The 9,407-nt window shown below is 41.7% G+C and overlaps 1 protein-coding gene across 2 annotated transcripts in view; it reads left to right on the top strand.

Annotated features, from left to right (window-relative positions):
- The first annotated feature begins 5,775 nt into the window (after positions 1–5,775).
- LOC119732658 overlaps positions 5,776–9,407 on the top strand; it is an 88,447-nt gene continuing 84,815 nt past the window's right edge. The window contains exon 1 of one of the 2 annotated variants that reach the window (XM_038206286.1): positions 5,776–5,971. The gene's annotated coding sequence lies outside the window, so the exon portion shown is untranslated. The remainder of the gene's footprint in view (positions 5,972–9,407) is intronic. The other variant, XM_038206285.1, reaches the window with a different exon arrangement.

Here is a 9,407-nt window from a genome sequence, read left to right as displayed (position 1 = left end):
GCTAGACGGGGGGCGTTGGCAATGACATACATGTAGGGTTAAACTTCTGGGGGCACCTGGGGGTATTAGGCCTACATTTTTCAAGGGGAACTAAAATACAAGTGATTGGCCTATATATTTTTGTTCAATGAAAGACTTTAAACGGGCCCGGGGAGGACAGGGGCACGGATATCTGTTGGGAGGGACACGGGCATCTGTTGCCCCCAACCCCCTCCCGTAGTTACGCCACTGGGAATGGGGGAGTGAAACCTCTTAATCGTTTTTGTCGGCAAAATCGTCTGTCCGTCGGCAAATGTGCCGGGATGAAGAGCGCCACCGATTGCCCGATAGTGCCCATATCGTCCGTTTTGAACAGCGCCCCCATTTAAGAACAGGGGTCCCTTCCCCTCCCCCACTAAAACAAACTCGAAATGCTCCACGTTTTTAAGCGTTCTCTTCGTCAATCAAACTGCGAATTGAAGGTGTATTCCCCGTACCGTTTTCGAATTATTTTCCTGAAATATCGATTATTTTTCTAGCGATGCAAAGTTATTCGCCTTTGAACAATGTGCCTATATATACAGCACTGTATTGGTTTTTATTTAAATACTGCTCCTAAAGCAACTTCGTAACACGAAACGTTCTAAATTAAGCCCTTGTATGTTATAAAAAATCAAACAAACGATTTTTTTCTTTCTTTCATGCGTTATTTTGTTTGATAAGACATCTTTACTTAAAGAGGTTGTGGAATGCTCGAAGACATTTCCGTCATTTTTTGGGTATACGTAGCCTAAGGTGTGATGAAATAAAAACGACTATTGTTTCTGTCATGAAATGAGTACAAAGGGTACTTTGAGAGCTATTTTTCAGGTCCTGTTTCGACCCGAACGTGCAATTTGTGTAAAAGTCGTCGTTGCGGGCAGCAAACAAAACACAGTAAATCGTGACGTAATAAACAGCACTCGTTTATGCTACTCTGCATCGGGAGTCCTGTTTATTACGTCACGATTTACTGTGGGTTTTTTTGCTGCCCGCAACGACGACTTTTACACAAATTGCACTTTCGGGTCGAAACAGGCATGACAGGACTTGAAAAACAGCTCTCAAAAGTACCTTTTGTACTCAATTTATGACAGAAACAGTAGTCGTTTTTATTTCATCACACCTTAGGCTACATATACCCGAAAAATGACGGAAATGTCTTCGAGCAAGTGAAGTCCTTCTTTATGCCGTGTGTTATTGATTCACAACAACATGCCATTTTGTGTTATGTAATTGTAAAACAGCACTATGGTGTTAATGTCACTTTGTTCTTTCAATACTGCTTTAAAAAAAACCGGCTTTTGGAAAACTTATGTTGTATAACTGTGTAATTCCTACTGAATTATTCCATTTTTACTTGTGATAAAATACCTTCAAATTTGATTTTAACTTTAGATCTGTAAGTTTATGTAATTTAACAGGATCTGAAGCAATCTCATTCTATACGTGCTTAACGCATTTCTTTATGGCTCTTATGTAGTTAGATAGCTTAACTTGAAGTGCAAAGTGGATGCCTTTTTTGATCACTGCTAATAAAGCGAACTTTGTATTGCCAATTCCTTTAAATTAAGCCATTGAAATTCATGTACTATCAAGTCAACTAATATATAATAAACAAAAATCTTTTCGTTCTCATGTACGGTAGCCCGATCGTGACATGTTTGAAAAATGAAGAAATATGTATATTTTTTTTTAATGCTGCTCATAGAAAGGCAAATTTGAATGTTACTTTAGCATGTGTAAAAATACCTAACAAACGAATTGTAAACACTGTTCTCGTGCCGCGTTTTTGTTTACATCATTATGGCTTTGTTTTGGTTGGGCATCTTCATTTGACGTACAAAGGCAATGTTTCTACGTCTTGTGTAAGCTTTATGTTAATTTCATTGATGGACTTGCGATACTCAAACTCAAACTCGACCTCAATAGAAACATGCCACTTATCTCTTCTTGTGGTTTAATCGTCTTTTGGCTATAGGGCCTGAATAATTATTTGCTTTTCATAATGCTTCAGTTTGTTCATGTTTACAATAAATTATTACAATAGAATGGATATTAATTTGAAAAAAAAAATACATATAAATTGCCGGAAATATATAAAGTTTCTTCGGGGCTGTGCAGCTGCATCTGCACAGTAGGGCGGCTCTCCACAAAAACACGACTCAAGAAAATACACCGGAAACAATCTGCAATGTTTCGTGAAATCGTTTGCCATAGTCAGCAGTGCAAAGCCTAGAGGTGAGATGGGCTCAGGGATACATAGACCTCCCACTGTCAAAACTTTGTGACATTTTGTGCTCACTTCAGAACAAGACAGTTATCTTTTATTTCTTGCTGGTACCCGCTATGATTTTGCACGCATACGGCAAGAAGTTTACTCCGAAAGGAAACTCGTCACATCCTGATGTGCACATGGGTAGGCCTATAGTTGGAATACCGAACTGGCTTTGTGATTGGAAATTCCTCACCTCGAATTCCACCTTCACTCTCCGAGCCGCAACGAACGACCAGGGGAAGACACATCACACCAAAGACGGCGTAAGAAACGCTGTGGTGGCCAGTAGCTGGCCTAAAGACAGTCGAGTACGCTTCTCCAGAGTGCATGTATAACTTTTCACCAATGGAAACTTGCCATGCGCATTCAGCTGTTTGACGTAATGGATACCCGCCGCGCGTCTATACAAACCCGGTTAACGGCATAATTAAGTAATGCTCATAAAACGAACTGGGTGATAAAAATGTGAAGTAATACTGCCGAAAGTAGTTTTGACTACATTCTGTTATTTCACATGTATGATTTTGCTTTCAAAGTTTAGCACTTATACTTATGTGTGAGCTTTGTACAATGTTCTGTTTCCTTGTCCCCCAAATAAACTGCTCATAAAGTAACATGCACGGTGTCGAAAATGCTAGTGTGATAACGTTTACAGAAAACAGCTAATTTTGTACATGGAAATACCTACAGCTAACTTGATTTCGAACTCTCGTTTCGTTTTGGATTTTTCATGATTCTGAAGTAATCAACATAATTATAGCCGGAGTCCCCGAACGTGGCGCACTTTGACATTTTCCTCATTAACATTCGCTGTGCTTGTCTTTCCAAACATCGTACTAGACTACTAGAAGTTCGGCTCAAAATTTGAACAAATCCCATACCTCTCCAAAGCGAACATCAACCAATTTGAAGTTGACAAAATAAGCCATTTATCACATTGAACTCTGAACGTCTATCAGACTGCTATGATTTGTTCATTTTGAAGCGCAAAAGAGTCGCTGCGCACTACAAAACACCGGAAAAGCGAGGACAATATACTCGCGCAATGGTTGGTGTATTGCTTTATTGTCCCAAGGTGTGGTGTATGTACTAACCAGCTTTTCGAAGTCTCCGCGATCCGCGACTGCAAATCTCTGGCTACAAGCTCTAACCCCCCCCCCCCCCCATCCCACGATGACATTCCCAGAATGAATGTTAAAACACGTATCCATTGGGGAAAAATCGCCAAGTATAAGAAATTAATCCTTTACTTTCTATTGCAGGATACTGTTGAAAGTAAACTCTGGGAGCGAGGTTGATGTATTGAAGGTTGCATTAATAAGTAACAATCAATTATCACAAATTGTCGAAACGCGCACGCCCTCAAAACAGCTCCATCTGGGAAGCTTTTTAGTTGGATCCAATTCAAACTGAAAATAATCCGTATTATAAAGATTGTACTTTCTTCAGGCCCCTCCCGTTCTTCCCACACTCGCCGTGCCCCTCAAAAAAAGTCTGGCTACGCACCCGTACCTGCGCATAAAATAGGAGTCCAGGGCAATATGCTTATAAATTTTAAACATCCTGCCCTGTTTGGGTGATGCTCCCCAAAGCTGATAATTTTTCTAAAACATCTGGTTGGTCCCCACGGCTTCTTTATTTAAAGACCCCGCCATGGCCCAAGCGCGATTGATCAGCATTGCCGGTGCCCAAAAGCATTCTGAGCGTGACTGTTTGGGGAATAATTTTCTTTTCTGAAATACTGCATCGTGCTATCTGTCTTCGCAGTTCGCCTCGGGATGAACACGCTACAGCTCTGCAGTTTGGGCTCTTCCTTTCCACAAATTGGTTCTTTTATAATTGTGTGAATGAATTAACCTCATCGCAGCCTCTTCAGCCGATAGGCCTATTTTATTTATGATTGACTACAAAGGACGGGCTAAAGTAGCGGTACCGTCTTTGTAGCCTACTCAGTATAATACAAAAGTACAGAAGGAGATGGTGTACACTCTCGCCGCGCACGATTGGCGTACTTAGTTTACTCAGAAACGACCGAAATGGAAACGTGTATTTTGTCTTCTTACCAGCCTGCCAAAAGTTGGCCCGTCACTTGATTGGAAATGATGATGAATTTCCTCCCTCACAAGTTTTGAGTCGAGATTTACCCACCCCCTTTTTCCGACTGTCTGCATCATCATTATCTACCTGGCAACAGGGTCATTTTTGTTTTTATGGTGTAGGCCTGTCTGCAGTGCTCTCTTCTCGTTACTGCAGGGATGCCCACCAATAAGGAGCCATGTTAGGGCGACCCGTGTCGTGCACTTGAGCCAATAATCGTCGAGGGGGCGTGTCTTAAGTTCCTTTAGCCTGGCCAGAGGCAGTGCCATGACCTTTTCCATGTTTTTTTTTTATATCAACAAAATCAAGACCTGCTTCAGAGGCAAATGATAGTGAAACAAGAAACAAACATGTTATATAGGGGACACACAAGCATGCAAGGGTAGGAGGAGAAACACGAAAGAGGGATTAAATAGCCGGGGATGGATCAAGGGAGTGGCATGCAGTAGGTGAACATCAAAGGGGAGGGATGAGGCAAACCAGACTCCCGATCCGGCTCTGAGAGCAGGCTATGAAACCAAAAATGGACAAATCTCAATTTTTTTTTACACATCTTCCGAGGTACCATAAACATGCTCTAACTTCTACTTTCTATTACAAAGAAATGTTTTCAGACCGTTGGAAGGGGGGGGGGTGGGGTTGGACTGGATACACTATCACTAGAACCATGAACGCTCTTCACAGCGCAAAATCTTCAATTTGTTTGTGTTTGTAAGGCCAAAACAACAAATATTCGGTCTCTGGTCGGACCAAAGTTTTGGAATTGACGCGGCCACGCGGCTTTTGTTTTTTGTTTTTTGTTTTTTGTTTTTTTCTTCAAGCTTGGATTGTATATACAGACAAGGTGGGTACTATTTTGCTTTTTTGGTGTCCTCATGTACATTAGTGTCCTCCATAATTTGCCTTGGTGCTTTCGATCATTTGCCTTGGTGCAATTTCCCATTCCTTGGTGCTCTTTGGTAAAAAAAAAATTGAGGAGGTGCGGAAATAGAGGGCGCTGTTGGAGCTACCGCGGAACATTTTGGAAAAAAAAAAGATCGACGCGCATGATTAAAATCGACGCGCGCGCTGACCAGAGACCGACTTATTATTTTTTTTGGCCTAATATTGGTTAAAAGCGGGGGCGACCAATGCGTAGTGATGTGCGTATAGTATCCCGTTTGTAAATAAAACTCATTGCACCTTTTTGTTTTGGCGTTTCCTAGTGACCCCTCCCCCCCCCCCCCCCGACGCTCATAGTCATTTGTGATGGACAATGAGAGAAATACATGTTTTGTTTAGTTCTCTCTCAGAAAATTTTAATAATTTTCAAACCATCTCGATCTTTCAGTTTCACACGGTCTCGAGAAAGAACGGCAGCCGGCCTAAATCATCACCTGATATACATTGTATCACGTGACCCTTCACTAGATTGAACTGCACTGCATACCACGTGCAGCTAGCTATAGCAGAACCCTGTCAGAATGCCGTACCACTGCCGTTGATCAGGAATTGGACAATCTTGGAAGAAAAACAACCAAGTCTTCCTGAACAACTTCCAAGTCTTTCTGAACACACAGCACAACCTCAGATTCCAGAGTAAGTAAAATTCAGAGAAAAAGTAGTCAGAAATTGGCTTGTAGTTAATTGCAGTAGGCCTATTGTAACTTGCTAACTTAATACTATGCCAGTTTTTTTTCTGAGTGATTGTAAATCTAGCTATATAGCTTAGCATAGCGTTTGAACTCCATAAGGAGGAACTTACATCTCCGACTGTTTCTCACAGTTTCCTGAAAGTATTTATACTACAAATCGAAAGGGGCTAGCAATATTGTAAGATAACGGGGTTGGTGATTATTTTTATTTACTAAAAACAGCCTAACAGGCAGTGGATATTTAGCCAGCATTTCTTCAGACAGGGCTATGGAGTGCTCTGAAACGTGCAAACCTAAATCAGGCCCAATTCACTCACAGTTTAGCCAGCAAATTTCTCCAAAAATTCCACTTGGGCAAAGAAAACGTCCTCAATATTTCACCAACCAAGTTTGCAGACTTAATTCAATTTTTAAAGGAGACTTTTTTTTCAATATTTTGCACATGAGAGGGAAGTCAAGTGATTTCAAAATGGGGCTAAATACTAGACTGGTACATGTCCAACCATGGTCCAACTATTTGAAAAGACTGACCTCTTCATTCAGTGTCAATAGTCTGGTGGCTTGGCTATGGAGAAATGTGTAGTAAATTGCGACTATTTCCCACTTCATGCCACATGTTTCTTAAATTCTTTTGGCATGGTTGATTGATGCAGCACTGAAGCTGTGTTGGACTGGTTGTTTTAGGTGCAAGTCTATTTTCTTGTTTTGCATGTTTTCAATACCTTAATTATGTTTTGGGACTCTCATACACAGTATTGAGAGTCCCAAATTTTCGGACTAGCATTTCTTCAAGTAAATGCCATTTTGCCGGATAGGCACTACACTTGGTGCCAAGTCAATAATTGTTTTATGTATGGTTAGGATTACTGGCTCCAGAGTCCACGCACACAAAATATCGGTGCAATGCATGTATAGTCTGGTTCCCAGACTAAAGATGCTGACTATTGATGATCAATTACCGATTTGGCGGAAAAGGTTTTCAATTTTGTATACAACATATGGGAGTATTTTGAATCGCTGGCCAATTCTATGCGAGCACTCTGATTGGTTCATATTCCACAGTGTATTCTAGGCTGCCACAGAAGATCATTTTCATTACTTCGAGGGTTTGTACTTCGAGGTTTTGTGTTGTTTAACATTAAGAAATTCATTATAGGGCATACACAACTCAAAATCAAATACATGTATATCACAATGATACATTTTGATACACAATTGACCAAGCTGAGTGTATTGGTTGTTAAAATGCTGCCATATCTGCAACATGTCCCTGACGTATTGAGAAGAACTCCCCATGTAACGGAATGATGAGTCCTCATTTGCGTAGCGGTGCGCGATTGGATCTCACTGCAAAACTGCACTGCATATGTATTGCACCGCTTGCATAACGGTGCGAAAACGTAATCGTCAAGTCGTTAGATTTGTCTCAACCCGGCCGATTACGAACTAGTCTTATACCAGCTGCGACGATGGAGCTCGACTGAAGTTTACGGACAAAATACTCTGTAATTCAATGTTGGAGTCAATTTGTAAAAAAATGAAGAATATTCTTATTTTTTTGCGATGAAAAAAAAAATTGAATTGTAATGTAGTCAGCTTGTCACTAGCACACGGATAGTAGTTGTTGCTTCGATGCTTGCTTGGTTTATTGTGTCTTAGTACATCTCAGTACATCACATGAGGTTCTATGCTTATCAAGGGCTACATTGTTCTAGGGTGCAATCTGATCTAAGTTGGGGCCTTATACATTATTCATTTTAGTAAGTTGGGGTTCATGCATTCCAATGTGGATGAGGTAATGTCTGGGTCTGGGTGTGTGGTTTCAGAGCACGTGGTGCCTATACATAGCTATCATGTAAGGATACTACATGAATATGTCGCAAGCGGGGGGGGGGGGGGGGGGGGGGGGGGGGGGTTGAACAATGGATCTCACTCATGAGATAAACTATCCACTCAGCCACACCTCACAGGGGATGGTAATTTAATTCATTTTATGGAAAGCCAGCTAAATCTAGCTGGCTATAAATATACACTTACTTTTAAACAAATAATCAAAAATCAGGTTCTTTAAATTTCAAGCAGATTTTTAATTTCTTTTTTACTTTCCAAACATTGGTTTGTCTTAAAATGTGTCTCAATCTTTTTTCCCACGCGTCCCTTACACCCATCAACAAGGAGTTTCAGGTTCCTATAATACCCATCAGCCACAAAACTAACATTGATAATTGCCTTTGAAAAAAATTGTATTAATCAGTGATTTAAAAAGAAAATCACTTGATTTCATCTACACGTAGTAAACCTCATTGATACAAGGGTACATAAACATTGAAGAAACTTTAAAGGTGCATGGGTTGGTTGATATGGTCAAGATACGTTGTGTTAATAGGGCAGTTCACGTTGGGGTTTAAAGTGACGCATCACTCACCTGACGTCACTCACCTGACGTCACTCACCTGACGTCACTCACCTGACGTCACTGACCTGACGAGCTTGGGGGATCATAGTCAGCGGCAGCCGACGAGAAGGAGGCAGTCACGACGTACAATGTAGGTCCTCCCTGGATCTTACAGCCTCTCACATTCAAATCCTATCCACACCTTTGCACTGTGAACCCTTTCAACCTGAGCTTTGCGGCTCAGGGACAGACGTGGAAGGGTGCTCTCGTCTCCCCTGTCCCAAGGAGGCAGAGTTCAGCCACATACCACCACCCTTGTGGCACCCAGGGGCAACCGATCTTCTATGCACACAACTACTAGCACCAGGGGTAAAGCCCCTGCTCCATGTAGCATCAACAGCCAAAGCCGCAGGAACCCTGCATTGATGATGAGGGGCACTCAAAAGCCCCACTTAGAAAGTGCTCCTCCAATGAGGCCGAAAGCTGTGATGCCCACAACGGACCTACGCAAGTCCTTTTGAATTGAAACCTGGAACCCCTGAACCCTTAATGGAATGGATACCAAACGGCAGACAATTATCAATGAAATGAAATTGGACAACATCTCCATACTAGGTGTCACCAAAGCCAGACTAGCTGATAGCGGCCTTTATCAATCCGAAGAGGCCACACTCATACACTCAGGTGGTACTACAAAGACCATTGGTGTAGCTCTCTTTGTGCATCTGGCTTTCAACAAAGCTATTACCAAATGGCAGGAAATCTCTGACCGCCTATCTATGTGAGACTACAACATCGATCGCCACGGTCAGCTCTCCATCAATGTAGCTTATGCACCAACAAATGTATCTGATGACTATACACCTAGAATCAATTCTGTGACCAACTTATCGCCGTTGCTGAGGATGTTCCTCCCCAACGACGAGTTTGTTGTCCTTGGCAACATGAACCCCGCCCCATGTTGCTCAAGGAATGGTTCTATCAA

Source organism: Patiria miniata, unplaced genomic scaffold (genome assembly GCF_015706575.1).
Source record: "Patiria miniata isolate m_02_andy unplaced genomic scaffold, ASM1570657v1 HiC_scaffold_24, whole genome shotgun sequence".
NCBI classification, from domain to species: domain Eukaryota; kingdom Metazoa; phylum Echinodermata; class Asteroidea; order Valvatida; family Asterinidae; genus Patiria; species Patiria miniata.
Note: the sequence above shows the minus strand (reverse complement) of the source record. Positions and strands in the feature narration are given on the sequence as shown.